This window comes from Furipterus horrens, unplaced genomic scaffold, assembly GCF_987537825.1.
Source record: "Furipterus horrens unplaced genomic scaffold, mFurHor1.1.pri manual_scaffold_2, whole genome shotgun sequence".
NCBI lineage: Eukaryota > Metazoa > Chordata > Mammalia > Chiroptera > Furipteridae > Furipterus > Furipterus horrens.
The window spans coordinates 57320671-57339723 of record NW_028327172.1 but is presented as its reverse complement, the minus strand read 5'-3'; the positions used below and the strand labels follow the sequence as shown (position 1 = coordinate 57339723).

Genomic DNA, 19053 nt, shown 5'->3' with positions numbered 1-19053 from the left:
GCTCAATCCACTGAGCCAAACCAGCCAGGGGTAAAGTCACAGATTATGTGCTCCAAAAGATATGTCAAATAATGGAAGACCTTTTCTTCCTTGCCATGTTCCCACAAACATTGGCTTACTGTTTGTTATGTTCCTGGCATCATGCTAGCACTGGAAGAAACTACGTAACAGAGACAGCCTTTCCTCTCATGGCTCTCACTGTTTAGAGAGACACTGCAGTTGGGGAGAGGGAAGGATGCTGAAAACAGAGAGACAACCTCAGTACTTCAGTCCAGGAGGTGCTATCGTACCAGGTTTATTTTTCTTGCTAAATCTTGAGATAGCAAGACAAAAAGAACACAATATAGCCCTAAAAATCCTTACACTGAGGGGATAATATAAAGAGGAGAAGGCAGGGGGGCTGGGAGGAAAAAAGATAAGTAAAAGAAAAAAAGCAATTAATGTGTGATTAAGAAGAATGCAAAGATTCTTGGAAAATGGGAAAAGAACTATCAAAATGGCATGGGAGGCTCTAAGAGTAAGTCTTGAACTGGGTCTTAAAAGACTAATGAAAAATTTTTTAAATTTAATTTTTAGAGAGAGGGGACGATAGGGAGAAAAAAAACAATGTCAGAGAGAAACATCTATCAGTGGTCTCTTGTACATGCCCTGACCAGGAACCGAACCAGTGACTTTTCTCTCTGCAGGATGATGCCAGACCAACTGAGCCACACCAGGCCGCTGAATAACCCACAAAAGAGTGAGCAGCCTCCGCCAGCAGCCCCCGGAAATAATCCTGTAAAGGAAATGGCATCAAAACAGAAAAATGAACAATCGCAAAAGAGGCAGTGGTCTTTAGAAGACTTTGAAATCGGTCGCCCTCTGGGTAAAGAGAAGTTTGGAAATGTCTACTTGCTGAGAGAAAAGCAGAGCAAGTTCATCCTGGCTCTGAAAGTCTTATTTAAAGCTCAGCTGGAGGAGGCAGGGGTCGAGCACCAGCTGAGGAGAGAGATAGAGATACAGTCCCACCTTAGGCATCCAAATATTCTCCGGCTGTACGGGTATTTCCACAACACCACCAGGGTTTACCTAATTCTGGAGTACGTGTCCCTTGGAGCACGAACTTCAGAAACTGTCCAGGTTTGATGAGCAGAGAATTGCTACTTATATCACAGAATTGGCAAATGCCCTGTCTTACTGCCATTCAAAGAGAGTTATTCAGAGACATTAGGCCAGAGAACCTGCTCCTTGGATCGGCTGGAGAGCTTAAGATTGCAGATTTTGGGTGGTCCGTCCATGCCCCATCTTCCAGGAGAACCACCCTGTGTGGCACCCTGGACTACCTGCCCCCGGAGATGATCGAAGGCTGGATGCACAATGAGAAGGTGCATCTCTGGAGCCTGGGAGTCCTGCGCTATGAGTTCTTAGTTGGGAAACCTCCTTTTGAGGCCAGCATATACCAGGAGACCTACAAAAGAATATCATGGGTGGAATTCATGTTCCCCGCCTTTGTGCCAGAGGGAGCCAGGGACCTCATCTCACGACTGCTGGTGCACAACCCCAGCCAGCGGACGACCCTGAAGGAAGTCCTTGAGCACCCCTGGGTCACCGCAAACTCCTCCAAACCATCGAGTGGCCAAAACCACAAAGACTCAGCTGGAAAGCCATCTTAGGACCCGGGCCGGGGAGGACGCGTGAGCCAGGGCTGTTGTGTGATGAGCCATCAGCGCGCTCCTGCCCTGCCCTTGCCGCAGGCGGCCCGCTCGCCGTTTGCAGTGCTACAGAAAATACATACATACATGTTGTTTTTACTGAGCAGGCGATGCCTTGTGCTCCTGCCGAGGAAGTGCCACTTCAACAAACGGGATGCTCGAGGTGAAAGGAGCCGCCAGAATAATGCTCACTCACTGGTTTCATCACCCCGGGGCAAAGTTCAAGTGCAGCCGCCTGCAGCCTGGGTGGACTGCGGTGTCCTTGTGGAAGGTGACCCGGACCTGATGGTGGCAGAGTGGCCCCTTGGCCCCGACTTGTACCCGAGTGTGTGTGTAACTTATTGGGTGGCCATGCCTGGGGAAGCTGTCAGAATAGTATGTGGCTCTTACATGTTCAATAAAGAGCTGCGCATAGAAAAAAAAAAAAAAAAAAAAGGCAATTTTTTAAATAATGCTTTGCAAATAGTGAATCTAGAATGAGCTGCGAAGGGAAGCTTGCATGTATTAGTCAGGGCAGCCAGTGTAACACCAGGTCTAAGTGGGGCATTCACTTCAAAATCTATGTGCAGAACTCTCCCCCACTGTCTACCAGATTAGTGCATGTACAACCTGCACAGGGGCCGTGTGGCCCTGGTTCTGACAAAGTAATAGTACATTTCATGCTCAAATGTTTTATAATTTACAAAACACATGAATGTTTTTTATGTCATTAAAATCTCATAATATGGGGTGCAGATGTTGCTGCCTTTATTATTTTTTTTCAAAAGGAAAATATCTCAATTGATATTTCAAATTAAATTGCATTAAACCTATAAAATCTAATACAAGGAAGTTGGAATCTTTTGTTCTTTTTTTGTGTAACCTTTTTTTTTAAGTATATTTTATTGATTATGTTGTTACAATAGTTCCAGTTTTTCCCCCTTTGCTCCCCTCTGCCCAGTACTTCCCTTCCCCCAGTAATGCCACCCCCTTAATTCATGTCCATTGGTCATGCATATAAATTCGTTGGCTTCACCTTTTCCTATATTCTTCTTTTTATTAATTAATTAACTAATTTTTATAACAATTCCCCCCCTCTCAGATTTAAGACCCTTTATAATCTTATAAAGGACAATGGTAGACAAGGAACTGAGGTTTCAGAGATTTGATTTCATTTATGTCCAAAGTTATGTAGCTAAAGATAAATATAGACCTTCTACCCAACTTTCATGATATTGAGTCATGCACAGTAATCTATTTAATACCTACTACCCTCATTTTCTGGTACAGTCCATGAAGAGAAGAGCCAAACCCCTCAGACTATAATCTCTAGAACCTTGTACCTGGTTCACCTATTCAACCGAAGGGATTGTGAAACACATGGGTAGAATTTCAGGAATCTTGGTGGATCTGTTAGTTAGAGAATTAATATCTCTACTGACTTTTCTTCATTTTCTCAGTGAAATAGGAAGAAAAGTCATTACTGAGTGTAAAAGATTAGAGAACTATTACAGGATTCAGAAGAAAGGAGCAGGTGTGAAACAATGATCTAGGACAGCAGGAGAATCAATTGACTAACAAAATGTAGTTGTAGGATTTTCAAGCAGTAAATTGGGGCTACACGAGGTTTATGATACTAAATTTAAGTAAAAAGCAGTCAGCATCACTATGTGTTTTCTCCAGCCCCGTTCAGAGGCTCAGAGGCAGATGTTGAATAAGGAAAAGTGGGATAGCCAAAGCTGGAACTGTGCCAGTGAAGTATGCTGGCAGAAATGATGTACAAGGAAAATAAAGCCATTCCAATGAGTGATTATAAAGTTGAACTTGAAATATAGTCTGAATAAGATAATAATGAGGTCTTGAGAAGAATAATGAAGATTAAGAGGTAACTAAGGACAATGAGTTGTAGGTCCTCATGAAATCAAAGAATTGCCAGTTATGGGTTCTAGAGGAATACAGTTAGAAAGATATAAGGTAATAGAGGCCCTGGCAAATTAATAGGTCCTAAATGGTATATATTTTTATAAATGAATATACCACAACTTTCTCTTAAATGGTAGAGGCTAGACCAAATGATTTCATTAACATCAATGCAAAATCCAATGAAAGATTTCTAAGCTAAGTTTCTCATTTCACTCAGGAAGAAAATATGGTTTGTAGTATTTTGATATCATATTATTTCATCATAAATAGATTTTAAGTGTGAAGAAGCCTGAAAAAGTCTCTAATATTGACATTTACATTCTTTAATGTAAATAAAATTAAATTTCTCAAATTATTTTACAATTACACTTTTATTGTCTTTGTTAAAGACCTCGGGCACTTGGATTGGAGGGCTTTCCTTTCTTTTCCTGTTTAGTAGCCATGACTAGGGACCAATGTTGAGGACAGAATAAAGTCACATCAAATAAAGAAAGCTTATAGGATTTAGGGTATTTAACCTGAAAGCAAAGGAAAAATATAGCAGTTTTAAAATATATGTCTTCATGTTTAAGAGCTTAGGTTCTAGGATCATTTAGATCTAGGTTTGAAATCCAGCATTGTGAATTGAGCAATTTATTTATCTTTCTAAGAATCATTTTTCTCTTCCAATACAGCATAGCCAAAGGAAGCTGTTTGTAAGTTGGTGAGAAAAAGAATTTGATTACATGATGAACTTTAAAATCCACACCAAATCTACAATTATTTGATCCTACATGCAATTGAGTGAAATATTCTTTCTCTCAAATCAATAAACATATTCTCAGGTGAGGATTTTTTTTAAAAAGAATAAAAAATAATACATTGTTTTTCAGACAAAGCTCTGGTAGTTTCCTCAGTCCAATCAGAGAGCTATGAAGCCCAGAGAGAAAATATATTATCTATATGTGATTGAGAACTCAATGATTCCAGCTCCGAAACTGAAACACACTCTGGAAGACCAGGATGCTTCCAGGCTTAGGACACGGTTGCCGTCTATGACTGAGGGATTTCATGCACTGGGAGCAGGGCCAAGATTTAGCAAAACTCTTACCCAGGTAAAGCCTGTCTTCAGATTTAGGTTGATGAGTAAGATGCCATAGCTGTTTTTTGTTTGTTTGTTTGTTTTGTTTTTTTTTTTACTTTCCTATGTATTAGATTTTAAAATTTATTTATATAGGTGTAGATTTGAAACAGTTGTTGCCAGTGCTTTCTAAAAGATTCCTCATTATTTCAGGAGAAGTTTAATGCATGTTATTGTAAACTAAAAGCAGGTTATACATTCCATAACTGGAAGGAATTGAAAAGAGCAGAAATGACTGGGATCAGAAAGAACCACCTGTTTCTCTCTGGTGACTTGGAGAAGATATGTAATTTGTCAGTATAGGGTCAGGAAAGTCAAGAAGTTATTTTCTATCTTACATCTTACCCTGGACAACTAAAAAAAGACCACAGAAACGCAACAGGGATGGATGCATTATATCTAGGTTGAAGGTCTTTGAATGCAGAGTAATTTAAGCTTGAATTCTGGAGGTGGTGACTTTAGCCAACACACTCAGTTTCCTCATATGTATTATGGGAATAATAACATGTATTGTATACAGACTTTGTGAGTATTGAATGTGATAATGTTGTGTTTAGTTTTGTACCTGGCACTTTGAAGGTGATTAGTAATGTATCACTAAGGGTAATGGCAAATGTCTGCAGCGACCATTTACCAGGAATGCTGCACAGGCTACCCAAGATTTGTTTCAGTGTTTGATCTAGAAGATTACCACAAGCACTTCTTTAATTTAAGTTGTTACTCACCTACCTTACACTTGGCATCTTGCTAGGCACTAGGGCTATTAAAATAAAACTCCCACTCCCTGTGTGTTTAGAAGCTTATAATCGAGTAGAGGAAGAGAAAAGGAAACAGCAGGAAGGCACAAGGTGCTATGAAATCGTGGAGGACAGATATTAACAGAGACTGCGAGCATGAAGCGGCAGTGGTTGGAGACAAATTCCAGAGACTTGCTAAATGAAGGCATTGCAAGTTCAGGATGCAGTGAATGAAAGTTATAGCATTGTGAGAAGTACAAAGAGGGAGTAGCGTAGTTGAGAGAGAATATGCTTTATAGTTCAGAGACCTGGCTTCTGTGGCCTGACTGTGCCACCTATTTCTAAGGGACTGAGTAAATGCATATAACTCTAAGCGTTAATTTACTGCTGTGTAAAGAGGGCTTGACAAGATCTACCTGATAGCATTGTTACGAGGCTTAAATGAAATGATACATTTTATTTCAGAAATGCACCCACCATTTGCAAACTGGCACAGGGATAAACTGACACCCTCTCTAACTCTTCCCTCACACCCCACTGGTCTCTGCCTCTAACTCAAGCTCTACAGCACGCTGAGGGACCTTTTCAAAACAAACACCAAATAAAGTCACACTCTCACTTAGAAGTCTTAAAATGCCTTCCCATTGTCCCCAAAACCAAACTATGGATGATGGACTTAAATCTTTTTGCATGATTTGTCCCCTAACTGTCTCACTAAAGTCACTTTCATAACTCTCCTTCCCCCATGTTCTGTGCTCCATTGTTCTGGCCTTCTTTCAATTCACACACCTTCTCCCCCTCCTACTTTTTGTATTTTGCACATTACCTCTACCTAGCTCTCCTCTTTGCTTGCCTGTATAATTTCTAGTCATTTTTCAACTCTTGTATCAAGTGTACCTCCCCCACCCTTCCCGATTAGGTGACAAGCCCTTGTCATAGAATTTCCCAGGACTCGCTCTCTTTATTTTTTAGGACCCAACATTTGCTTGGGTGAATGCAAATATACTCTCTGTCTTCCAGGTGTACACCTGCCTAGGACTGCAACTCCAGGAGGACAGGGAATGTATTTGTTGTTGCTTGACCTGTATAACTAGTATCTTTGCTTGCCAATGAATCTCTCTGATGAGTATGATGCCGAGTACATGGTAGGCATTCAGTAAGTATTTCTTGAGAGGATGAATGCATGGAAACCTCAGGTCCAGTGATTGATCACACTGTTGCTAATTAATCAGTGGGAGTGTGTTTTGTTATTGTGATTGCTGTGCTGCTGCTATTTCGTGGTTAGGGTTTTTGTAGGAAGAGCAGACATGCATTTCCATGAGGAAGAAAAAATAATCCTTGGAGGAGTAGGAAGGGAATGGATAACGCAGGGTCTTGTCTACCTGGCTTGGTGACGCAGGTTTTTTACCAGGGTGTATAGGAGGAACCAATAAAGGGGTAAGCAAAAGAAACTCATGAGCAGCTCAACATCTAAGGACCTTCTGGGATCAGAGGGCAAAAGTGATGGGAAGACAAAATGAAAAGTGGGGAGACCAGTTAGAAGGCTTTTATGTAATCAAGGTGTGAAAAGAAGGTGCTGAACTAGGGTTGTGGGTCCTGACAATCTCTGATTTTCTAATCTTCCTGGGTTCAATGCTGTACTTGGATAAAGTGGCAAGCTTTAATTTATTATTTGTTTCATCACTCACAATATTAAAACATCTACAGTTTCAAATAAAGAAAAGCAGTCCCAGCGACCACTTAGAAAACAGAATTCCAAACCTCAGTACAATTACTATGTCCTAAGAAAATATGTCTCTTTGATTTTAAAGAAGAAATATGGAAAAATTTATATTTTTCTTTTTGTTGAGTCTTAATTTAAAAAGAATCTGTAGAAAAATAATATTGCATACAGAAAAACTATAATTCAATAAACAATAATTTGTTTATTGAAATACTATATTGCAAAAGAGCCTTCTCCAGTGCCAATGAGTAAACTGGTAGATAAAGAATATTCACTGAGTATAGGACTGGGGGAAGATGGCCGCGGAGTAGGGACAGTGTTCTCAGCTCGCTCCTGTTAAGGAGAGAATCCAGGAACGAATGCAGAGAGCAGTGACTGACACCTCCACAAAAGATCTCTAGACAAGGTGGGCAGAGTGACTCTCAATCAACTAACCAGAAAAAAAGATCCACCAAAAAGTAGCTGAAATACAACCAGACAGATTAAAGAAATATCATCAACGACAACACAGACGGAGATCCAGGAGGGCGGAGGAGTAAGTGGAAGCTACACTAACCTCCTCCAAGGACCAGCCAGTGCTGACTCAGCCCCAGTACAGCAGACAGACCATTCCCCTCCAAGTGGCATCATACTAAGGGGAAATAAAAGCCCTACCTACAGGAATTAAGCTGCCACACCCACGGTCCTTAAGCCTGACAGCCAATCACAGATTGAATATATTAACAACTAAAGAAGAGAGACAAAGGCAGTAGATCACTGGAAGTCCCCAATAGGCTGCCTAAGGCCAGTCTGGTACATGACCTGATGCTACCAGAGGCAGATCCAGGAAGAGCAGATCATTCCAAGAGCACCAATAAAAAATAGGAATCACAAAAATGGGGAGACAGAGAAACAACACCCCATCAAAAGGAAAGGTAGAATCCACAGAGAGAGTGCTAAATGAAATAGAGGGGAGCAAAATATCAGATACGGAATTTAAAACATGGATTATGGAGAAGCTAAATGAGCTCAGCGGAAACTACAAAGAACTCCAGGGAAACTACAAGGAACTCCAGAAAAACTACAAGGAACTCACAGAGAATTACACGAGCATGAAAAAGGACATAGAAGCTATCAATAAGAGCCAGGAGGAAATGAAGAATACGATCTCTGAATTGAAGAACACAGTAGAAGGAATTAAAAGCAGGCTAGAGGAAGCAGAAGATCAGATCAGCGAGCTGGAGGACAACATACACAAAAACTCCCAGACAATGCAACAAAATGAAAAAAGACTGAACAAGACTGAAGAGGTTCTAAGACAGCTGCAGGACAACATGAAACGTAATAATATCCGTATCATAGGAATTCCAGAAGGAGAAGAAGAAGAGCAAGGGATAGAAAACCTCTTTGAAAAACTAATGACAGAAAACTTCCCTCACATGAGGAGAGAAAGAGTCACGCAAATCCAGGAAGCACAGAGAGTCCCAATGAAGATGAAGCCCAACAGGCCCACCTCAAGACACATCATAATTAAAATGGCAACATTCAAAGACAAAGAGAGAATCCTAAAAGCAGCAAGAGAGAAACAACTAATAACATACAAGGCTATCCTCAGATTTCTCAGCAGAAACACTACAAGCCAGAAGGGAATGGCAAAAAATATTCCAAGCAATGAAAAACAAAGGCCTACAACCAAGAATACTCTACCCAGCAAGACTCTCATTCAAAATGGAAGGCGAAATAAGGAGTTTCTCAGACAAAGGAAGACTAAAAGAATACATCTCCACCAAACCAGCAATGCAAGAGATGCTAAAGGGTCTGCTCTAAGAAGATAAAGAAACAGAAAGAGACAGAGAAGAACACGAGTACAAAGCGGGAAAATGACAATGAATAAGTACTTATCAGTAATAACCTTAAATGTAAATGGATTAAACGCTCCAATTAAAAGACATAGGGTAGCTGAATGGATTAGAAAGAATGACCCACATATATGCTGTCTACAAGAGACACACTTAGAACAAAAGATCTACACAGACTGAAAGTAAAGGGATAGGAAAAAGTATTTCAAGCAAATGGACATAAAAAAAAGGCGGGGTAGCAATACTTATATCAGACAAAATAGATTTCACAGCAGAGTCCATAAAAAGAGACAAAGAAGGGCATTTCATAATACTTAAGGGAAAAATCCATAAAGAAGATATAACCCTTATAAATATATATGCACCCAACTTAGGAGCACCCAAATATATAAGGAACATTTTGAAAGACTCCAAGAAAGATATAGACAGCAACACACTCATCGTAGGGGACTTTAACACCCCATTGTCAACAACGGACAGATCTTCAAAGCAAAGAAACACCAAAGATATTGAGGCACTGAACAACACTTTAGATCAAATGGACTTAGTCGATATATATAGAAGTTTTCACCCCAAAGAAGCAAAATATACATATTTCACAAGTGCACAAGGAACATTTTTAAAGATAGACCACATGGTAGGACACAAAACAAGCCTCAATAAATTCAAGAAAATTGAAATTATATCAAGCATCTTCTCAGATCACAATGGCTTAAAATTGGAAATCAACCTCAAGGAAAAAACTCAAAAACATTCAAAGTCATGGAGAATGAATAACATGCTATTAAATAATGAATGGGTTAACAATGACATCAAGGAAGAAATCAAAAAGTTTCTGGAAACCAATGATAACGAACACACAACAACCCAAAACCTATGGGATACAGTGAAAGCAGTCCTAAGAGGAAAGTTCATAGCAATACAGGCCTACCTAAAAAAGCTAGAAGAATCTCTAATAAAAAATTTAACCCTACAGCTACAAGAACTAGAGAAAGAACAACAAACAAAACCCAGATCAAGTAGAAGGAAGGAAATCATCAAGGTCAGAGCAGAATTAAATGACATAAGAGTAACAATTCAAAAGATCAACAAAAGTAGGAGCTGGTTCTTTGAAAAGATAAACAAAATTGACAAGCCTTTAACCAGGCTCATCAAGAAAAAAAGAGAGAAGACTCAAATAATTAAAATTAGAAACAAAAGAGGAGAAATCACAACTAATACAACAGAAATACAAAGGATTATAAGAAATTATTACGAACAACTGTATGGCAAGAAATTTGACAACCTAGAGGAAATGGACAAATTCCTGGAAACCTATAGTCTTCCCAAACTGAATCAAGAAGAAGCAGAAAGTCTGAATAGACCAATAACACCTAGTGAAATTGAAGCAGTAATCAAAAAACTCCCAACACACAAAAGCCCAGGACCGGATGGCTTCACAAGTGAATTCTACAAAACATTTAGGAAAGAACTAACTCCTATCCTCCTCAGACTATTCCAAAAGATACAAGAAGAGGGAAGACTCCCAAACTCGTTCTATGAAGCCAGTATAACCCTAATTCCAAAACCAGGTCAAGACACAACAAAGAAAGAAAACTACAGGCCAATATCGCTGATGAACATCGATGCTAAAATCCTCAACAAAATATTGGCAAACCAGATCCAGCAACACATTAGAAAGGTCATACACCACGATCAAGTAGGATTCATCCCAGGGATGCAAGGATGGTTTAATATTCACAAATCAATAAACATAATACACCACATAAACAAAATGAAATACAAAAACCACATGATCATATCAATAGATGCAGAAAAAGCATTTGATAATGTACAACACCCATTTATGATAAAAACTCTCAGCAAAATGGGAATAGAGGGAGCATACCTCAACATAATAAAGGCCATATATGAGAAACCTGAAGCCAATATCATACTCAATGGGCAAAAACTGAGAGCATTCCCCCTGAGATCAGGAACAAGACAAGTATGTCCACTCTCTCCACTGATATTCAACATAGTCTTGGACGTTCTAGTCACAGCAATCAGACAAGAAAGAAATAAAAGGCATCCAAATTGGAAAAGAGGAAGTAAAACTGTCATTATTTGCAGATGACATGATAGTGTACATAGAAAATCCCTTAGACTCCACAAAAAAACTACTCAACCTAATAAGTGAATTAGGCAAAATAGCAGGATACAAAGTCAATATTAAGAAATCGAAGGCATTTTTATACACCAACAATAAAAACTCAGAGATAGAAACTGAAAGAAAAATCCCATTTACCATAGCAACAAGAAAAATAAAATACTTAGGAATAAACTTAACCAAAGAGGTAAAAGACCTGTACACAGAAAACCACATAACACTGAAGAAAGAAATTAAAGAAGATACAAATAAATGGAAGCATATACCATGCTCATGGATGGGAAGAATCAACATCATTAAAATGTCCATACTACCCAAAGCAATTTATAAATTCAATGCAATCCCTATTAAAATACCAGTAACATATTTCACAGACCTAGAACAAATACTTCAAAAATTTATATGGAACCAAAAAAGAGCCCGAATAGGCACAGCAATTTTGAGGAAGAACACAGTAGGAGGAATCACAATATCTGATATCAAACTATACTACAAGGCTACGGTAATCAAAACAGTCTGGTACTGGCATAAAAACAGACATATAGATCAATGGAACAGATAGAGAGCCCAGAAATAAACCCAGGTTCATATGGTCAACTAATATATGACAAAGGGGGAAAGAACATCAAATGGAGTGAAAAGAGCCTCTTCAACAAATGGTGTTGGGAGAACTGGGCAGGGACATGAAAAAAAATGAAACTAGACCACCAACTCACACCATACACCAGAATAAACTCAAAATGGATCAAAGACTTAAATGTAAGCCATGATACCATAAAAGTCCTAGAGGAAAAAATAGGCAAGAAAATTTCAGATATCCCACGCAGCAACATTTTCACTGATATATCTCCTAAGGCAAGGGAAATAAAGGAAAGAATAAACAAATGGGACTACATCAAACTAAAAAGTTTCTGCTCAGCTAAAGAAAACATCAGCAAGATGCAAAGGAAACCAACCATATGGGAAGATATATTCGCCAATGACATCTCAGACAAGGGATTGATCTCCAAAATATATAAAGAACTCATACGACTCAACACCAAGAAGACAGACAACCCAATTAAAAAATGGGCAAAGGACCTGAACAAACACTTCTCCAAAGAAGACATACAGAGGGCCCATAGACATATGAAAGTATGCTCAACATCACTAGCCATCAGAGAGATGCAAATAAAAACCACAATGAGATACCACCTCACACCATTCAGAATGGTCATCATCAACAAATCAACAAACAACTTGTGCTGGAGAGGATGCGGAGAAACGGGAACCCTGGTGCATTGCTGGTGGGAATGCAGACTGGTGCAGCCACTGTGGAAAACAGTTTGGAATTTCCTCAAAAAACTAAAAATGGAACTGCCTTTTGAACCAGCAATTCCATTGCTAGGATTATATCCAAAAATCCTGAAACACCTATTCAAAAGAACCTATGCACCCCTATGTTCATAGCAGCACTATTTACAATAGCCAAGTGCTGGAAACAACCTAAATGCCCATCTGTAGATGAGCGGATCCAAAAACTGTGGTACATTTACACAATGGAGTTCTATGTAGCAGAAAGAAAGAAGGAACTTCTACCATTTGCAACAACATGGATGGAACTAGAGAAAATTATGCTTAGTGAAATAAGCCAGGCAACAAAAGAGAAATACCTTATGCTGTCACCTATTACAGGAAACTAATGAACAACACAAACAAATGAGCAAAATTGAACCAGAGGTATGTAAACAAGAAGTAGACTAATAGTAACAAGGGGGGAGGGGGGAGGAAGATAAGGGTGTAAGAAGGGGAAGGGTCAAGTAAAAAAAAAAAAACATGTATGAATGACCCACGGACATGGGCAACTGAGTGGAGACTGAATGTGGGGGAAGGGAGGGGCAGGGTGCAGGGAAGCAAGAGGGGTAAAAAAGTGAGACAACTGTAATGGAAAAACAAACAAATTTTTTTTTTTTTTTTAGTGGTTGAAAAATGAAAATATGAAGAATGGAAATGCCAGTTCAGTGAATATTAGGACAAAGATTTTCCTTCACGTTGTATATTTTTCTCCCTATTTGATCCCTCCAGAGTTTGGCATTCTAAACAAGTAAGTAATGACATAAGTTCCTTTGCATAGAACTAATAAGACTAGTTGTTAATAGAGGTTCCTTTTTTTTTTTTTTTTTTTTTTTTTTTTTTTTGACCAAGTCTTTGACTGGAATGTCAAGCCTAAAGGAAACATACTTGGGCTCAGGTTGTTACCAAAAAGCCCTGAGGAACTGGGAATGACTTTCAAAGGTAATAAAAGCCCGTGAGATAAAAGGCCTGGTACCATGGTTGGTTGTGCGGTCCACAGCAATCTTTCCAGGGAAGGAACAAAGGTTGTTTTCCTGAAAGATGGCTAGAAGGGACCTTAAGGCACAATGAAAAGCCAGAAGGACTTGGAAAAAACAGGTGTGTACAGGCACGGATGAATGCCAGATATGTGGCTCAGCTTCTGTTCCCTGAAGAACAGACTGAGGGTCACCCCAAATATTCCTTGGGTAAGTTCCAGCAAAGCAGAACTAAAGATCATAAGTGATCATTTGCTGCTCTTGTTGTGTTTATGCAAATGAACAGGATAAATTAAAAATGGACTTAATGTAGTCCCTTTAAAGACAAGGAGGGTAACCTTAGGGAGAAAAATCATTATTCAAGGAAAATCACAATGATCAGTAGTAGAGTATAAAATAGGGCAACTAACCTCTTAAAAGTTTCTTCTCATTTAAAATATGGTTTCACTTGAAAATTAAACCATGTCTATGATATCATCAAAGATATTCAAGTTGCAGGCAAATAGAATTTCAAGTGCCTTGCAACTGGATGTCTTCCCAATAAGACAGTCTTACAGATTTAGAGACTTGTTTGTGGGTTATGTTACATAAATTAACACGTGTTTTCTGTTTTCAAAGGACATAGCCTATGATCGCATTACCTGAGTGATTGTCTGTACACATAAGCCTCACTTAATCCTCTCTGCAGTGCTGCCTCCTGAGACTCAACGGTTTGGCTGAACTAAATGGCTGGGTTGGTGAAGAATGGGGTGGTCTGTGGGCTTCACTTTAAAACTGGTTTCTCTTTTCTATCCTAATGGCTTGGACAGAAAAGGCCCAGAGGTCTGAGAGGGGGGAAACCTAAACTATTTCCCTCAGCCCAAACTAAGTATAATGGGCAAAAGGGTTTTGGACAGGTGAGATGTGCCTAGAACACCTTCCTCCAAAGAAACCCCCCCCTTTTTTTTTTCTCCTAATATGGAACATTGAAAAATTAATACCTGCCTTTTTTCATCTAGTAGTTATGGATTGAATGATGTCTTTTAACACTTTTCTCCAAATCTGTTGCCCCTAGAACACAACAAGGATGCCAGCCTGTTAAACCAAGCAAGCCGTTGTCCGGGGACAGCCAACTGACCTGGAGTCTGCACGATCCTTCCCCATGTGGAAAGGCCACCCTCCCCTCCACACCCCCACTCTTATTAGGGTTTTCTGGACCCAAGGGTAGGTAGGACGACAACCATGTCCAGCTTGAAGCAGCTAGAGGAGCTTGAGACCTTCGCCCATTGTCCTTTACAAGATTACAAAGGGTCCTAATATTTGAGAGGGGGGGGTAGTTATTTTTTACGAACCAGGGGTATGGACTTGGGGGGGGGATTGCTGGGGGAGGGATATGCTGGGTGGAGGGGAGCAAAGGGGAGAAAATTGGAACTCTTGTAACAATATAATCAATAAAAAACATTAAAAAAAACAAAACAAAAAAAAATACAGTATACAACTTAAAATAAATTTGAATCATTTTCCACGCACACACAAAAAAAGAATATTCATTAATTAAACCATTGACTTTACTAACTAAAATGATAGTTATAGATAGCTGGATAATTAAACAAATATTCCAAGTATAATTAAATTTGACTATACTCAGGTCTCTATTATAACTAACAATTTTCTTTCTAGTTATTTCTGTCCATTATATATAAATAAACAAGGGCTATTTTCCTGTAAAATTTGCAGTGTATATTTTCCCAACTAAATGTTATTCTTCATGGCTATGTTTGTCAGGATTGTAAAAGATTCACTTTGGTAGAAGCATGTACTCAAAACTATGGCTAGAATAGATGGTAACTGATAGTTCACCAATTGCTGGTCTTTTCTGTTGTAATTGAACTCAAGGAACACAGTAGTTTTGTTGTTATTGTTTTTACCCTAAACTTAAGTTCCCTAGTTTCACACAGTATAAAATTTCATTATAACTTTTGATGTTGGAGAACATAATTTTACTTTTTTTTAAGTCAAGAACTATATGATATTATTCATTTAAGGGATATAAATTTGAAAAAAAAAACAAGTAAACAAAACAAACAAAAACTCATAGACACAGACAACAGTGTAGTAGTTACCCTAGGGAAAAGGGGGTAGAGGAAGTTAGTAGAGGGTACAGAGGGTCAATATATGGTGACAGTGGATGGGGACCTGACTTTGGGTGATGAATACACAATGCAATATACAGATGGTGTGCTATAGAATTGTACACTTGAAACCTATGTAATTTTATTTAAGCAATGTCACTCCAATAAATTTAATAAAATTTAAAAATAATTTGGTCTACTCTACTTCCTTGCATTTTCTGGTTCAAGTTTAAAGATATAACTTATTATTTCTGATTCAAATTAAAGAAAAACTTTATTTCTTCACAGCTATGATTTTCAGCTGGTCATATGTAATGATCTTATTAAAGCAATTTAAAAAAGAAAAGCATGTTCTTAGGAAAATGGAACAATAAATGTACACAGGTTATTTTAAAATTCCTGCACTTTCATTTATCTCTGTTATTTCTTTAGAGTTTGTTTTCTTTTTTCTTTCTTTCTTTTTTTTTTTTTTTTTTTGCTTTGAGCATTCTTTTTTTTAATATGCTTTTTTGATTATGCTGTTACAGTTGTCCCAATTTCTTTTCCCTCTGCTCCCCTCCACACAGTGGCATCCCTCCCTCCAGTTGCCCCTCCCTCAGTTCATGTCCATTGGTTGTGCATATAGTTCTTCTCAACATCTTCCTGTCTACTCCACTCCCTCCTACTATGCTTCCTAATTCCTACACCATCTCTCTCCCTTTCCCCCCTCCCTGTTGACCTCCCCCCATAATATTCCCCATACCTATAATTCTTTTCCCACTCTCATTGCCTACTTAGTTTGCCTTTGTTTCAGTTTCCTAGCTTCTGTTGTTGGTTGTTGTGATACAGTTTTCATTTTAATGTTCATAGTTTTGATCCTCCTTTTCCTAAACAAGTCCCTTTAACATTTCATATAACAGTGGTTTGGATCTGATGAACTCCTTCAGTTTTACTTGGTCCTGGAAGCACTTTCTCTGCCTTTCTATTCTGAATGACAGCTTTGCTGGAAAGAGTAATTGTGGTTGTAGGTTTTTGCTTTTCATTACTTTGAATATTTCTTGCCAGTCCCTTCTTGCCTGCAGTTTCTTTTGAGAGATCAGCTGAGAGTCTTATTGGAACCCCTTTGTATGTAATTCTCTTCTTCTCTCTTGCTGCTTTTAAGATTCTCTCTTTATCCTTAATTTTTGACATTTTGATTATAATGTGTCTTGGTGTGGTTCTCCCTGGGTCCAGTTATTTTGGAACTCTCTGTGCTTCCTGGACCCGTAAGTCTATTTCCTTCCCCAAGTTAGGGAAGTTCCGCTTCATTATTTTTTCACATAATTTTTCCATTTCTAGTTCTTCTTCTTCACCTTCTGGCAACCCCAGGATTCGATTGTTGGCCTGCTTATAGCTGTCCCATAGGTTTCTGAGCCTCTCTTCATTCTCCTCACTTCTCATTTCCTCTTTCTGCACTAGTTTACTGTTTGTTCCTTCCCTATGTTCCGATTTGTTGATTTGATCCCTCGTTTTCTTGCCCTCACCACTACTTTCTTGTGTGTCTTTTTTCATTTCAGCAGGACTAGCCTTCATTCCTTTCCTGTCTTGTTTAAGATCTGTTGTTAAGTCTGTAGGCACTTTTATAAGAAAAACTCTGAACTGTGCCTCAGAAAGATTTCCTATCTGCTGCTTCATTAGATTCAAAATTTGCTGTCTGGTCAGCTGCCTCACTGGGATCTCAATCATGATCTGTGCCATCCTGAACAGTTTTGTGTTTACCTTTGCTTCCTGGGCAGGGCTATCACACCTCCTACGCTATAGGGGGTGGAGCCCTGTGCACTCGTCACAACCCGGCATTTTCTGTGGGGTTGAGGGTCCAAGATGGATTCCTGCCATTCAATCTCCACTGAGAGACCGGGAGCCTCCTCCTCTATCCCCACCCCCACCGGGCCTCACAGTCCAAGGCAATGGGGGGGTCTGCCTTCCCCGGCTTTGGAATCGCAAGCTGACAGGTCTGGTCTGCAGACAGGGGTGCTCCCCAGGCACTTCTTGCTTCCCCTTAAATACAGGTGTCTGTGCTTGCCACTGTCCTGCCACCGTCACTGCTGCTGCCATGGACAGCACAGCTAGACCTCTCCTCCCTGGCTTCGCCCCTCCTGCCTTTCAGGATGAGCACCACTTCTTTATAACTTCATGCGCTGGACTTCCATTTATTTTTTAGAACTTCTGGTTACTTCTAGTTTTGTGGTAGTTGTATTCCTTCTTAGTTGTGGAGGGAGATGGGGCGTGTCAGTCTAGGCCTCCATCTTGGCGGGAAGTCTCCTGTGTTTGTTTGCTTCTCTGTCCCAGGCAGAGCTGTTGCTCCTGTCTGGATGAGTATTTCTTCTTTATATCCTTGTTTACTGGACTTTCATTCACTTTGATTTTCTGGAACTTCTAGTTGTTTCTAGTTTTGAGGTAGCTGTATTCCTTCTTATTTGTGAAGGGAGATGCAGTATGTCTGTCTACACCTCTATCTTGGCCAGAAGTCCTAGAGTTTGTTTTATAATTAAGTGCATTTGGCATAATTTTTAAAAAGTAACTGACAAAGGACACCTCTGTTCTCTGTCTTTAGCTCTACCTTTTAAAAATCATATAAAAGATACTATCAATGTCTCATGTACCTATGCATCTCTTCCTCCTTTGCTCTTCTCACCTATTTCAAAAATACAGATAAAACTATTAAAAAATAACCCAGATGTTTCTAAGTTAATAAATAAAGTATATAAAATTAATTTGTTGAAGGTAAATTGATATATTAGCATTGACATATGAAATGGCACTAAATTGTAAATCAAATAATTACAGGCTTTATTCTTAACTCTTTTCCTTCTCTTTATTTTTTAAAAATTTTGAAGTTAAGAATTAAATAATGATATTTAGCTTCACTTTAATCACGCATTAACCTAAGTTTCTTTGAATGATGAATAACAGTTCATTGAGAAAATTAAAGCTCAGAGAAATGAAAGAATTTACCCAAGATAACATAATTAATAAATGACAAAACTAGGACTGAAACTATACTTGTTGTATATGAGGTGATGGATATTTTAATTAACTATATGGGAGGAACCCTTTCACAATGTATATGTATATCAAATCATCAGGATGTACACTTTAAATCTCTTATAATTTTAATTGTCAATTATATTTGAATATAGCTGAAAAAAACAAAGCCATTGTATCCATTAGATAAAACAATAAAATGGTAGAGACCACAAAAAAATAATTAAGACCTAAACAAAACAGTATTGTCTCTAAACACAAAATAAAAACATAAAACCAAAAGTTTACAATGTAAATGAAATACCTTCAGATTAAAACATATATCAAGTAATTAGCTAAAAATCTTTCTCTGTCTATATATACATGTATTTAATTTACACACATACATATGTATATTATATATGTGTATATATTTGAATGCACATACATGTTAGGGAACAGAAAAAAGCAAAATTTTAAAGTTCAAGGCT

General features: G+C 38.6%; 1 protein-coding gene and 1 pseudogene across 1 annotated transcript in view; one reads left to right on the top strand and one right to left on the bottom strand.

Annotated features, from left to right (window-relative positions):
* GRM5 (glutamate metabotropic receptor 5) overlaps positions 1-19053 on the bottom strand; it is a 481197-nt gene that overhangs the window by 430290 nt on the left and 31854 nt on the right. The window lies entirely within an intron of this gene.
* LOC150018621 (aurora kinase A pseudogene) lies at positions 772-1652 on the top strand (annotated as a pseudogene).